The sequence below is a fragment of the Notamacropus eugenii genome, chromosome 6 (genome assembly GCF_028372415.1).
Source record: "Notamacropus eugenii isolate mMacEug1 chromosome 6, mMacEug1.pri_v2, whole genome shotgun sequence".
In the NCBI taxonomy this organism is placed as follows: domain Eukaryota; kingdom Metazoa; phylum Chordata; class Mammalia; order Diprotodontia; family Macropodidae; genus Notamacropus; species Notamacropus eugenii.
Window position 1 is genome coordinate 281,337,197 of NC_092877.1, and position 12,030 is coordinate 281,349,226.

At 36.3% G+C, this 12,030-nt stretch overlaps 1 protein-coding gene across 1 annotated transcript in view; it reads right to left on the bottom strand.

Moving 5' to 3' along the window:
• TDRD3 (tudor domain containing 3) overlaps positions 1–12,030 on the bottom strand; it is a 185,020-nt gene that overhangs the window by 146,918 nt on the left and 26,072 nt on the right. The gene's annotated exons all lie outside the window — the stretch shown is intronic.

Sequence of the window (12,030 nt, forward strand, 5' to 3'; positions counted from 1 at the left end):
CAAACTGGTGATTTCATTAATATAAACAACTACCAGTGAAGCAAACTCCCTCAACAAATGAGATAAGCAAATTTCCCCAACTTGCAGCACCGGGGAGTTGCCAGAAGGTAATTACCTAGGGTCATACATATAATATGTGTCAGAGGCTGAATTTAAACACAGGTTTTTTCACACTTTCAGGCCAACTCTTTCTATTCACTATACCACACTACCTCTCAGTGCTTATGCGACTAGGTTTTCTACATTATAAGTGAACATTTAGAGCAGATGAACCTTAACATAAGCTTTTAATTATTATAAAATCCTTATGAGATTATTATACTAAATCATGATATTTTAATACATTTCCTGTGAGCACTAGCCAATTTCTCCATATCTAAAGCAATAAATAAACTAAGTAACTATATATTCAAATGAGCATCCACAACCAAATTCATGTTATATTCCTGTGTATTTTTTAATGAACAGAATAACAGCAATAGGCAACATCAAAAAATGTAGCTTGCTTAAATGTGCTTGACATACTATGAGAAAAATGATATTTTGATATAAAAAATATATTAGCATCAATGAACTGTACTTAAGATATATGCCCACACACACATTGCTTAATGGAACTAAATATTTCATTTTGAGGAATTCCACAATCTGAATTAAAAGGCTTTATCTAAAATGCTTGTTAGATAAAATACTTGACATGTTAACAAATATATCTACCTCTTTATAAAAGACACAAGGGAAGAAATCTCCAAACAAATGAATATTCCAAAAGAAGTTATAATGGGGTAAAAACATGGCTTTATTAGAGGTTTAAATTTTATTAGCTGAATGATATACAAACATATACAAACAAATCTGTTTAATTTCAAACTGTACCCTAAAAACCTGAGAGATCCCCTAGAAATATTCTATATTAAGAGCGCAGCTGTACCCTTTGCAATTCTGCTCCTACAACCAAAGAACTATGACTTACTAAATTAAGGAAATATCCTGCCAATGCCTCCATGCACCTGTCAAAAAACATTTAAAAAGAAACCAAAAGTACTAAATACTCAGTCTCTCTCTTCCCTTTGAGAGATTCAAAGTATAGGGATTACAGCCATAAATCACAAATATCCAATAAGAAAATATTCCTTTGAGAGATTCCACAAGTCTATCATTTTCACATAATTAAAGACTAAAAAGAAATTAACTAAAACAGAAGTTTATTTACCAATTAAAATTGGGGTTTGAGTTGTTTCAGTAAATTTCAGTAAACAAATTCAGTAAACAAATCAATAAGCTGTAAGACCAAAAGGAAAACATCCAAATCTGCTTAAAGATGAAAAGCAATGCCAACAGAAAACTTTTACTCAAACAAGAATAACAAAAATCAAAGAATGATATTCATCAGCACTATTGTTGTCATCAGAAGAGAAAGCAACTGAAAACTGGAGACAGCAGGCCTGATTTGATCCTTATACACACTTGAAATCAAGGACCTTGAAAAAGAGGTTCCAAGTGACTAGAGCTTTCTAATCAGTTCCCATGTGCAGTCTGAGTCAAGAGTGCCCAAGAGCAGGGAGTCTAAGAAGGAAACTTACCCTAGAGAGGCCTTGTTTACCAAAACAGCCAGCAAAAGCATAAGGTTTTTTTTTTCCTACCTGGTAGAGGTTTTGGAACAGCTGCATTCCAAATATAATCATTATTCTTCTGATCTAAAAATAAATCTGAATATATTTTACTTTATAAATAAAAGTCAGGAGTCTAAAGGTAGTCGCCAATTTTTGCATATGCATTTTTGCATATTACTCAATGAACTAATATTTTAAACAACATTTAATTCCAAATTACAAGGTTTTTTGTAAACTTATCTTAACGTTCAAACAAGTTCAAACAATTTCATAGAAAGCATTTTTCCTTTAAAAAGTAAAGAAAAAAATTAATTTTTCCTCTGACATACTTCCTTTTATAATTTTGAACAGCTTTCTCTTTGCCTCATGCTCCAATGTGTGGATTAAAAACAATCATAATTCTCCAGTTAAGTTTTTCCTCAATTAAACAGGGACTATCTGCAAGTGCATAGAACAAGGTAAGAATTTAATAAAGGCTCGTTGAATTGAACTAATTGAATGAACTAAATTCTACTGCCCAAATTTTCTTCTGACACTATTCTAGCTACTTTCTTAGGAAATTTTAGTGGTTTCCTAATGAGCTACAAATTAGATTCAAGAGATAGCAAATGTCGTTTGGATTCTAGATATCTATATTAAAAAATTCCATTACTATCCTACACCTATTCACTATATAAAATGTACATTTCCTGTTCTTATGCAACATTGTGCTAATACATTTTTTACCCCTGTCTAACCATGTTGCCCTCCACTCCCATTTAGTAAACTCTAGGAGTTCCCTATTACTTCCAGGATCTCTCTTGGGCTTTTGAAGTCGTTCAAAACTCTTCCACCTTTCCAATCAGTACCTGGGCCTCAAGCATTTTCATTTTTTTTCCCAAGGTACATAAGACAACAGCAGCTAACTGTTTAAGTAAGATTTTTTTTGTCATTATTCTTTTTATACAAGTGAAAACAATGTATTAAATAATGTTTACATGCAGATCACACTTGGTAAATACATTAATTCTTTGAAACCAAGAATTTTTTAAAAATTGAAATACTAGCTAAGAATACAGAATAATTTGTGACACAGCTCACAGAATTTTATCATGCAAGTTTCAAGTGTCCTTTAGTTATACCAGAATCTTAATCAAGAATGGGTATTAAGGATTTATAACACAAATGCATACTTAATTATTGTCCTGTTAAAAGGTATATAGATGTTTCTATTTCCCTAAAAATTATAAATGCATCTTTCATCACTCCTAGGTTTCTTTCCTCAAGTAAAACAAATGGCTACCTATCAACCTAATTGAAAGATCACTAATTTAGAAATGTAAGGATCATCTCAATCAACAACAATTCAGATTTACATATTGCTTTAAGATTTGCAAAGTGAGTTGGGCACAGTGGTTATTACCCCCACTTTGCAGAATGGAGACTCTGAAAAGATTAAGTAACTGCTCAGATTCACAAGAAAATAAGTCTCAAAATGGATACTCAAGTCCCTTGACACCAATGCCAAAACACTTTCAACTAGGCTTTGGTACCAAAAGTCTTATGTACAAACATAAACAATTATAATATGGAACTAAATCAGTACTAGATAAAGAGATTGTGCTCCCTTGATAGTGTCTAAATACACTGAGGACTGCCTGCTTTGGTTATTTTGAGCTTTATTAATTAATTTTTAGTTTTCAACATTCACTTCAGTAAGATTTTGGGTTCTAAACTTTCTCCCCATGTTTCCCCTCACCCCACCCCAAGACCCCGTGCATTCTGATTACCCTTCCCCCAATGTGCCCTCCTTTCTATTACCCCACCCTCAACCCATCTCTTATCTTTTCCTACTATTTTACTGTAGGGCAAGATATATTTCTAAACCCCATTGCCTGTATATATTATTTCCCAGTTGCACGTATAAACAATTTTTAACATGCATTTTTAAAACTCTGAGTTCCAAATTCTCTCCCTTCCTCCCTCCCCACCTACCCTCATTGAGAAAGCAAGCAATTCAATATAGATTATTCATGTGTAGTCATGCAAAACACTTCCCTAATAGTCATGTTGTGAAAGACTAACTATATTTCCCTCTATCCTAACCTGCCCCCCATTTATTCTATTCTCTCTTTTGACCCTGTCCCTCCTCAAAAGTGTTTACTTCTAATTACCCCCTCTCCCAATCTGCCCATCCCTCTAATCATCCCCTGCTCTCTTATCTCCTTCCTCTCTACTTTCCTGTAGAGTAAGCTAGATTTTCATACCCAATTGAATGTGTATGTTATTCCCTCCTTAAGCCAACTCCAATGAGAGTAAAGTTTGCTCATTCCCTCTCACCTCCTCCTCTTCCCCCTCCACTGTAAAAGCTTTTGCTTGCCTCTTTTAAGTGAGATAATTTATCCCATTCTACTTCTCCCTTTCTCCTTCTCCCAGTACATTCCTCTCTCATCCCTTAATTTTATTTTTTAGATATCATCCCTTCCTATTCAATTCACCCTGTGCCCTCTATGTGTGTGTGTGTGTATATATGTGTGTGTGTGTATATATGTGTGCGTGTGTGTGCGTGTATATGTGTGCGTGTGTGTGTGTGCTCCGCTCCTTCCAGTTATCCTAATATTGAGAAAGGTCTCATGAATTACAAATATCATCTTTCCATGTAGGAATGTAAACAGTTTAATTTTAATAAGTCCCTTATGATTTCTCTTTCTTGTTTACCTTTTGCATGCTTCTTCTGAGTCTTGTATTTGAAAATCAAATGTTCTATTCAGCTCTGGTCTTTTCATCAAGAATGCTTGAAAGTCCTGTATTTCATTGAATGTCTATTTTTTTTCCCCTGAAGGATTATACACAGTTTCGCTAGGTAGGTGATTCTTAATTTTCATCCTAGCTCCTTTGACCTCTGGAATATCATATCCCAAGCCCTCTGATCCTTTAATGCAGAGGCTGCTAATCCTGTATTAACCTGATTGTCTTTCCACAATACCTGAATTGTTTCTTTCTGGATGCTTGTAATATTTTCTCCTTGACCTGAAAACTATAGAATTTGGCTACAATATTCCTAGGAGTTTTCCTTTGGGGATCTCTTTCAGGAGGTGATCACTGGGTTCTTTCAATATCCATTTTCCTCTCTGGTTCTAGAATATCAGGGCAAGTTTCCTTGATAATTTCTTGAAAGAAGATGTGTAGGCTCTTTTTATGATCAAGGTTTTCAGGTAGTCCAATAAATTTTAAATTATCTCTCCTGGATCTATTTTCCAGGTCAGTTGTTTTTCCAATGAGTTATTATTTCACACTGTCTTCTGTTTTTTTCATTCTTTTGGTTTTGTTTTATAGTTTCTTGATTTCTCAGAGTCATTAGAGTCCATCTGCTCCATTCTACTTTTTAAGGAGTTATTTTCTGCAGTGAGTTTTTGGACCTCCTTTTCCATTTGGCCAGTTCTGCTTTTTAAGGCATTCTTCCCCTCAATGGCTTGTTGGACCTCTTTTTCCATTTTGGTTAGTCTATTTTTTAAAAGATGTTATTTTCTTCAGTATTTTGAGGGGGGTCTCTTTTAGCAAGTTATTCACTCATTTTTCATTATCTTTTTGTATCACTCTCATTTCTCTTCCCAATTTTTCCTCTATCTCTCTTACGTGATTTTCAAAATTCTTTTTGAGATGTGCCATAGCCTGAAACCAATTCATATTTTTCTTGGAGGCTTTGGATGTAGGAGCTTTGATTTTGTTGTCTTCTTCTGTTTGTATGTTTTGATCTTTATTGTCACCAAAGTAAGATTCAATAGTCTGATTTTTTTCCCACTGTTCGCTCATTTTCCCAGCCAATTACTTGACTTTTTAACTCTTTGTTAAGGTAAGATTCTGCTTTCAGTGTGGAGGATTTATTGTCCCAAGCTTCAGGGGTTTTGTGCAGCTGTTTTCAGAGATATTTCCAGGTGTTGGGGGTGTAAGCTCAGTTTTCACGTGAACAGCGTTGGGCAGGTAAAAGTGCGGACCTCTAAACCTCAGAGTTCTCACGAGGCCCCCCAGGGAACAACTGGGGATTGAGGCGTGAAACATGAGCTATCTTGTGTCTTTCCACATCTTCTCAGTGGGAAACTTGCTGGGGAGAGCATCCCACCCTTGAGATTGGTCCGTGGTCTGAGCACACCTGTTGTTAATTAGCTAGGGGATGAGAGCACACACCCACACACCGTATTCATGTGTAAACTATGCGTCTGGGAGAGCTTAAGTAGGGACAGGAAAGCCTGAAGGCCCTCTTCTTGCTGCGGGGCCCTTAGAGGGAAGAGGGTCCCTCCCCTCTTGCGCTCCCATCCTCTTGCTGTATGATCCTTGCCCCTTGGGAGGAGGAGGGTTCCTTTCTCCTGGGGAAGAACTCGCCCTGCATATGGATACGTAACTAAGACCCTGAATAATGCCTAACCCTTGTTTGACTCTGGAAAGTCTCTTCTCTCAATACGTTTATCCAGATGGCCACCGAAGACCAGGACGAAAGGTAAGAAGACTTGGGTAGCCCATCGGCCTCTAGGCCGAACATTAGGAACCTGTAATTTTAGGTTCTTTCTAGATAGTATGATCAAAGGAGAAGTGTTTACTCCTCTCCTGGCCTATAAGTAACCACAAGCACTCTTTTCTGCCTTGAAACTGTGAGGAAGATTCCCTCTCCACTGCCACAAGTTCTGCCATGTCAGAATTCTTCCTCACCCCAGGATCACCACCCAGGCCTGCAACCCAGATACAAGAAAGGACAAAGCAAGAGAATTCTGCCTCCATGACAGAAAAGAGATCCCTGCAATCCCCCTCTGATCAGCCACTCTATCCCTCTACCATCTGTGGACCAAGATCTCTGGAGGCAGCCTCTGTTACCACTGCTGCCTTGGGGCTAGGCCCAGACTGTGCTTCTCTCTCACTGAGGTCTGACAGACCTTCCCTACTGACCTTTTAAGTTATCTTCGGCATTTGTGGGTTGAAAAGTCTGGAAACCACCAGAGCTGCCAGTGATTCAGTCCCCTGAGGCCTGCTCCAGTTTCTCCAGGGCAGTCTGTGCTGCAGCAGCCACCATTGAACTGTGCTCTTCTCCCAGCCTGGTGCAATACACCTTTCTAGTCAACCTTCCAGGTTGTCTTGGGTTATATATTTGTTTCACTCTGCCATTTTGTGGGCTCTGCTGCCCTAGAATTTGTTTAGTCATTTTTTACAAATCTTTGGAGAGGTTTGGGTAAGACCTCAAGCAAGTCCCTGCTTTTACACTGCCATCTTGGCTCCACCCCGCTCCTGCTACTCTTAGGCTACATGTTATAAAATAACATTAAGACAATACTATAAAAGCAAGCACCCTGACACATCCAGGACAGCCTGCTATCACAGGTTCGTAGATCTGCTTTTCTAAAAGGAAAGCAACTTTTGAGGAGTCAACAATCACTTTAATCAAGCACATGTACCATTCACTTAGTTCAGGGGGAAAAGTCAGCACCCTGAACTTCAGAGACAATACAAAGAAATAACAATCAACAGGCAGGAGCTTCCAAATGATTGTCTGTAAGCAATACATCCATCACAGGTCAACAGGCAAATGCAACAGTCTGACCACACATACATAGTTACCATAGAGGGAAACACTAACACCTGGGTTTTCAAAGCCGAAGGGGGGGGAGGGGTGGTTGCTCCTTAGTGGCTGCCCAGAACCTCATCTGGCTAAATAAACACTTCCAATAAGTAAGACCCAAAGTAAAACCTCACCTCAAAGTGTTTATACATTTTTAAGAGTCAGAGGACATCACAACACATGCGAACCAGTGCCTCATTAACAAAAGGTGTGGGCCTTCCTACAAATCTCCTCTAATCAAACTCACCTTGATGCGCAGGCCCATTAATGGCTGGGGAAGATCTTTAATCTCATTAGCATTACATTTAGTCTAAAGTCATTGGGTACGCCAAATGAAAAATCCTTAACAGTATTTCACCAACAGTCATCATATGGCGAAGCAATATATAAAGAAGGAACCAGCCATCTCTACCAGCTGCTAAGCCAAGTCCACTAAGAGAGCAGACAACACAGACTAGCTGAAGTAGCCAGGCAACCTGAGGAAGAGACATGAGACACAAGCTGGACAAGCCATCTCATTGCCTACTATTTCCTGTCAGGTTGATAGAAACAGCCAGAATTCTGAACTTAAGTACCCTCTGAACCCAAGAACCTTTGGAATATCAGTATTTCTAATTTGGGGGCCACAGCCTTCATCTTAGGAAGCAGTCCCTGTGGTACTACTGTTGCTATTGTTGTTCAGCCATTTTTGTTGTGTATCACTCTTCATTAAAACCCCATCTGGGGTTTTCTTGGCAAAGACCATGGTTTGCCATTTTCATCTCCAGCTACTTTTACAGATGAGGAAACTGTTGTTAAGTGATTTTCCCAGGGTCACAGAGCTAGTGTCTGAGTCCACGTTTGAAGTCAGGTCTTCCTGATTCCAGGTCCAGCATTCTATCTACTGTACCATCTACCGCACCTGTGCTGATGCAGCATGGTAACTACTGCAGGTGCTATGGCAGAGGGACTCAAGGCCACATATGGCCTTCTAGGTCCTTGGGTGCAGCCTTCTAAGTTTTAAGTTTTATAGAACAGATCCTTTTATTTAGGAGATTTGTTTCAGTGAAGTTTAGATTCAGTCAAAGGGCTGCACGGGAGGACCTAGAGAGTCACATATGGCCTTGAGACTGCAGGCTCCCCATCCCAGTTGTGGCTACAGCTACAAAAGACCCAAAAAAAAGTTCCTGTTGCCAAAATCCTTGGTACTGTCAAATGGTTCAATATCAGAAACTGATACCATTCTATTAGCAGAAATAACATTAAGGAAGAGGTATTACCATTGCTTTGCTGCTGCACCATAAGGACCATGAAACTTTTCCATCCTTGTAGCTGAAACCTTCCATATGAGTTTTCTCCTCATTAGAATGAGAACTCCTTGAAATTAAGGACTATCTTACTTTTCTATTTGTATTCCTGGGACTTAGAACATTGCCTTAAATTAATAAATAAAGTGCATAGCAAGTGTTTTATTCACTTATTCATTCTAATAGAAGTTCTAACCAGTTTCCAGATTTCACTCTTCTCCATATCCACATCATCTCCATCATTTATCATTTTCCTTTTCTTTCATGTTAGCCAATCTGACAGGTATGAGGTGATACCTCAGAGTTGTTTTAATTTGTATTTCTCTAGCATTTTTTATATGACTATTGATAGTTTGATTTCTTCTGAAAGCCACCTGTAAACTACTTTCAAAATAAGATTTACTCTACTCAACAGTAAGATCTCTTTAAAGACTGATTCTAAATTTTAAATTTTTATGATCTGTATACACATAAGTTTTAAATGATTTCAGTTATTCATTTATCTTAAATTACTACCACAGAAAGCTTATTTTAATTGTATTAACAGGTCTAATCATTTCCATTTTATTTGTCACAATGATGGGAAATCTAGACAAGGAAACCATAAGGAAATCAGTGTGGTAAATTTAACATTATTTTTAAATAGGTTTCATAGAGTTTATCATCTTCACAAAGACTGAACTAAAAGCTACAATTTCACCTAGCTGCCCCATAGAATGAGGTAGTCAGGAAGAAACTTGATACTTTTTCATTGAAAAAAAAGTAAAAGTTTTTGAAAAAATAAGTGATTATCCTAAACAATTATGATAAAAGAAATAAAATGTAAAGTTTTTAGAGTAAATAATAAATTTTAATGACATGTTTGTGAGTAAAAGTAAGCCCCCAACTTTATAAGCACTTAAATAAATTTTAAACTTAGAAAACAAAAAACTGAGGAAATCCAAATGGTTAAGAATTCTGTAGGGATGCAACACTTGAAGATGCCACTGGGTGACAGCCTTGTCACACAAATAAAAATAAGTACTGTCTCTTACACCATTTTGAAACTAAAACCTTTGAGTCTTCAAAAATCTGGCTTTCATGGCTTCAAAATATTTTCATGAGTGTTTTTGTGTGTGTGTGTGTGTATAGGTGCATGTGAGAGAGAGAGAGAAACAAACAGACAGACACAATGACACAATCAGAGAGAAAGACAGAGAGAGAGAGAGAGAGAAAAGAGAAGAAACAGAAGAGACAGGAACAAAGAAGGGGGAAGAGAAGAGAGAAAAGAAAAGACTGGGCTATAATATTACAAACTATTTTGGAGACTAATATAAAGGCCTCAAAAACATATATAATATAGGTTTCTAAACTTAAACAGAAAAACTGAAATATACAAATACAGATTAGTTTCTATTAGTATAGCTCTACTTTTGCAATTAGAAAATTTAAATATTAAAGGACAAAAAATATTACAAAAGTAATTCTACTTTAATCTACATGCTTTCATTGAGCATTTCCACTGTTTTATCATCAGATATTATTCTATCAAAACAAATAAAAATATGTGGATTATAAACAAATAACCTTACTAGAAGATGGATTTCAAAATTACAAATCTCAAATTTAGAACTTTTATGATCTCAAAAAGTAATATATTAAAAAAGCTTCCCTGAGCTAATGAAAAAGTTATTAACAAAATGTAAACATACTGAAAACACAAAACAATTTCATAAACTGTAACTACTGTGAGCAAATAATATTTATTAGACATCTATTAGGTACTAGAAAAAAATCTGTGAGTTCAATAATACATGTTATATATCATAGTATGAATAGGTGATTATCATTAACTTTTTTCTGAAAATTAAGTATTTAATATGAACGTCTATTCTATATTTCGATTTTGTTGTTGTGCTAACTTTTTCAAAATCTCAACTTCTTTATACTGTCAATACAGACTTGTTGCTGGGATTCTGTTTATTTCTGTTTTTAAAGTTTCATGTTTCTCCATAGCAAAGGTGTTTTAACAATATGTTGTAACAGTGTTACACAATTCATCAGTGGTTTCAGACATTAGACCATTCACCAAATCTCCAAGCTCTCTTGATCCTCACTATGGTATTGTAACATCACTTTTCTCTAAATTAATACCATTAACAAAGGCATTCTTCCAAGGAATAAGCTTGTTTAGATTGCATAGTTCAATTAATGAGTAGAATTCTATGAATATTGAATATTATGAAACTGAATATGAATAGAATATCACACCTAAAGTCTGAAAAAAGTATTCTCATGAATGGCGTAACAAAATATTCTGTGACTTTTAAAAAAGTTTCCCAATTTAGCACAATTTACAAATACTGTGGAAGAGAATCCCCCTCAAATTAAATAATAATATTGATATTAAATATTAGAAATCTTTTCTGGGCCTTCAAAGAAAGAACAGAATGAAGCATTAGCCAACAAGATACATTTTGTTCAAAAAGTTCTTTACTAAGAAATGAATGACTAAACATAAGACACAGATTTCCTAATTTCATTTCTTTCAAACATTTCAAGAAGAAAATGTTAGAAAGCTGGGTATAATTTGCAATTCAAAGTTTTATTTGTCAAAGTGAACTTGTAATTTAATTTTCTCAGTCAAGGAGAAAATGGAAAAAAAGGTTAAGTTAAAACGACAAGTAATGCCTTTAAAAAAAGACTAATAATCAATATTACAAACTGTTTCTTTTTTAAGCACAAACTTAAGTCCCTTTTAAATCTTAGTCAAGGCTTTTTTTTGCTTTTCATTTTTTTTACATTTTTTTCATTTTATTTACTTTTAATGTTCTACAATCACTACCATAAAACTTAGATTTTCCCCCCTCCCTCCCCAAGAAGACATAGAATTCTATACAGGGTCTACACATATATTCCTACTGAATACATTTTCACTATAGTCATGCTGTGTAGAAGAACTAAAATAAATGGTAGAAATCACATAATAAACCAAAACATAATACACACACACACACACACACACACACACACACGATCTGCTACATTCTGCGATTGAATCCCATAGTTCTTTCTCTGAATGTGGAAGGCATTTTGCCTTAGAAGACCTTTGGGAATCTTTTTTTTTAATGTCCTTGCATTGCTATGAAGATCCAAGTCTACCAGAAAAAACTCTCGCACTGTGGTCGTTGCTGTGCACAAAGTTCTCCTGGTTCTGCTCCTTTCGCTCAGCATCAGGTCATATATAAGTCCTTCCAGGCCTCTCTGAAGTCTTCTTGTTCATCACTTCTTATGGCTCAATAGCATTCCATTACATTCATATACCATAATTTATTCAGCCATTCCCCAGTTGATGAGCATCCCCTTGATTTCCAGTTTTTGGCAACTACAAAGAGTGCTGCTATAAATATTTTTGTAAATGTGGGACCCCTTCCCATTTTTATGATCTCTTGGGGATACAGTCCCAGAAGTGATATTGCTGGGTCAAAGGGTATGCACATTTTTGTAGCCCTGTGGGCATAGTTCCAAATTGCTCTCCAGAATGGTTGGCTGAGCTCACAGCTCCACC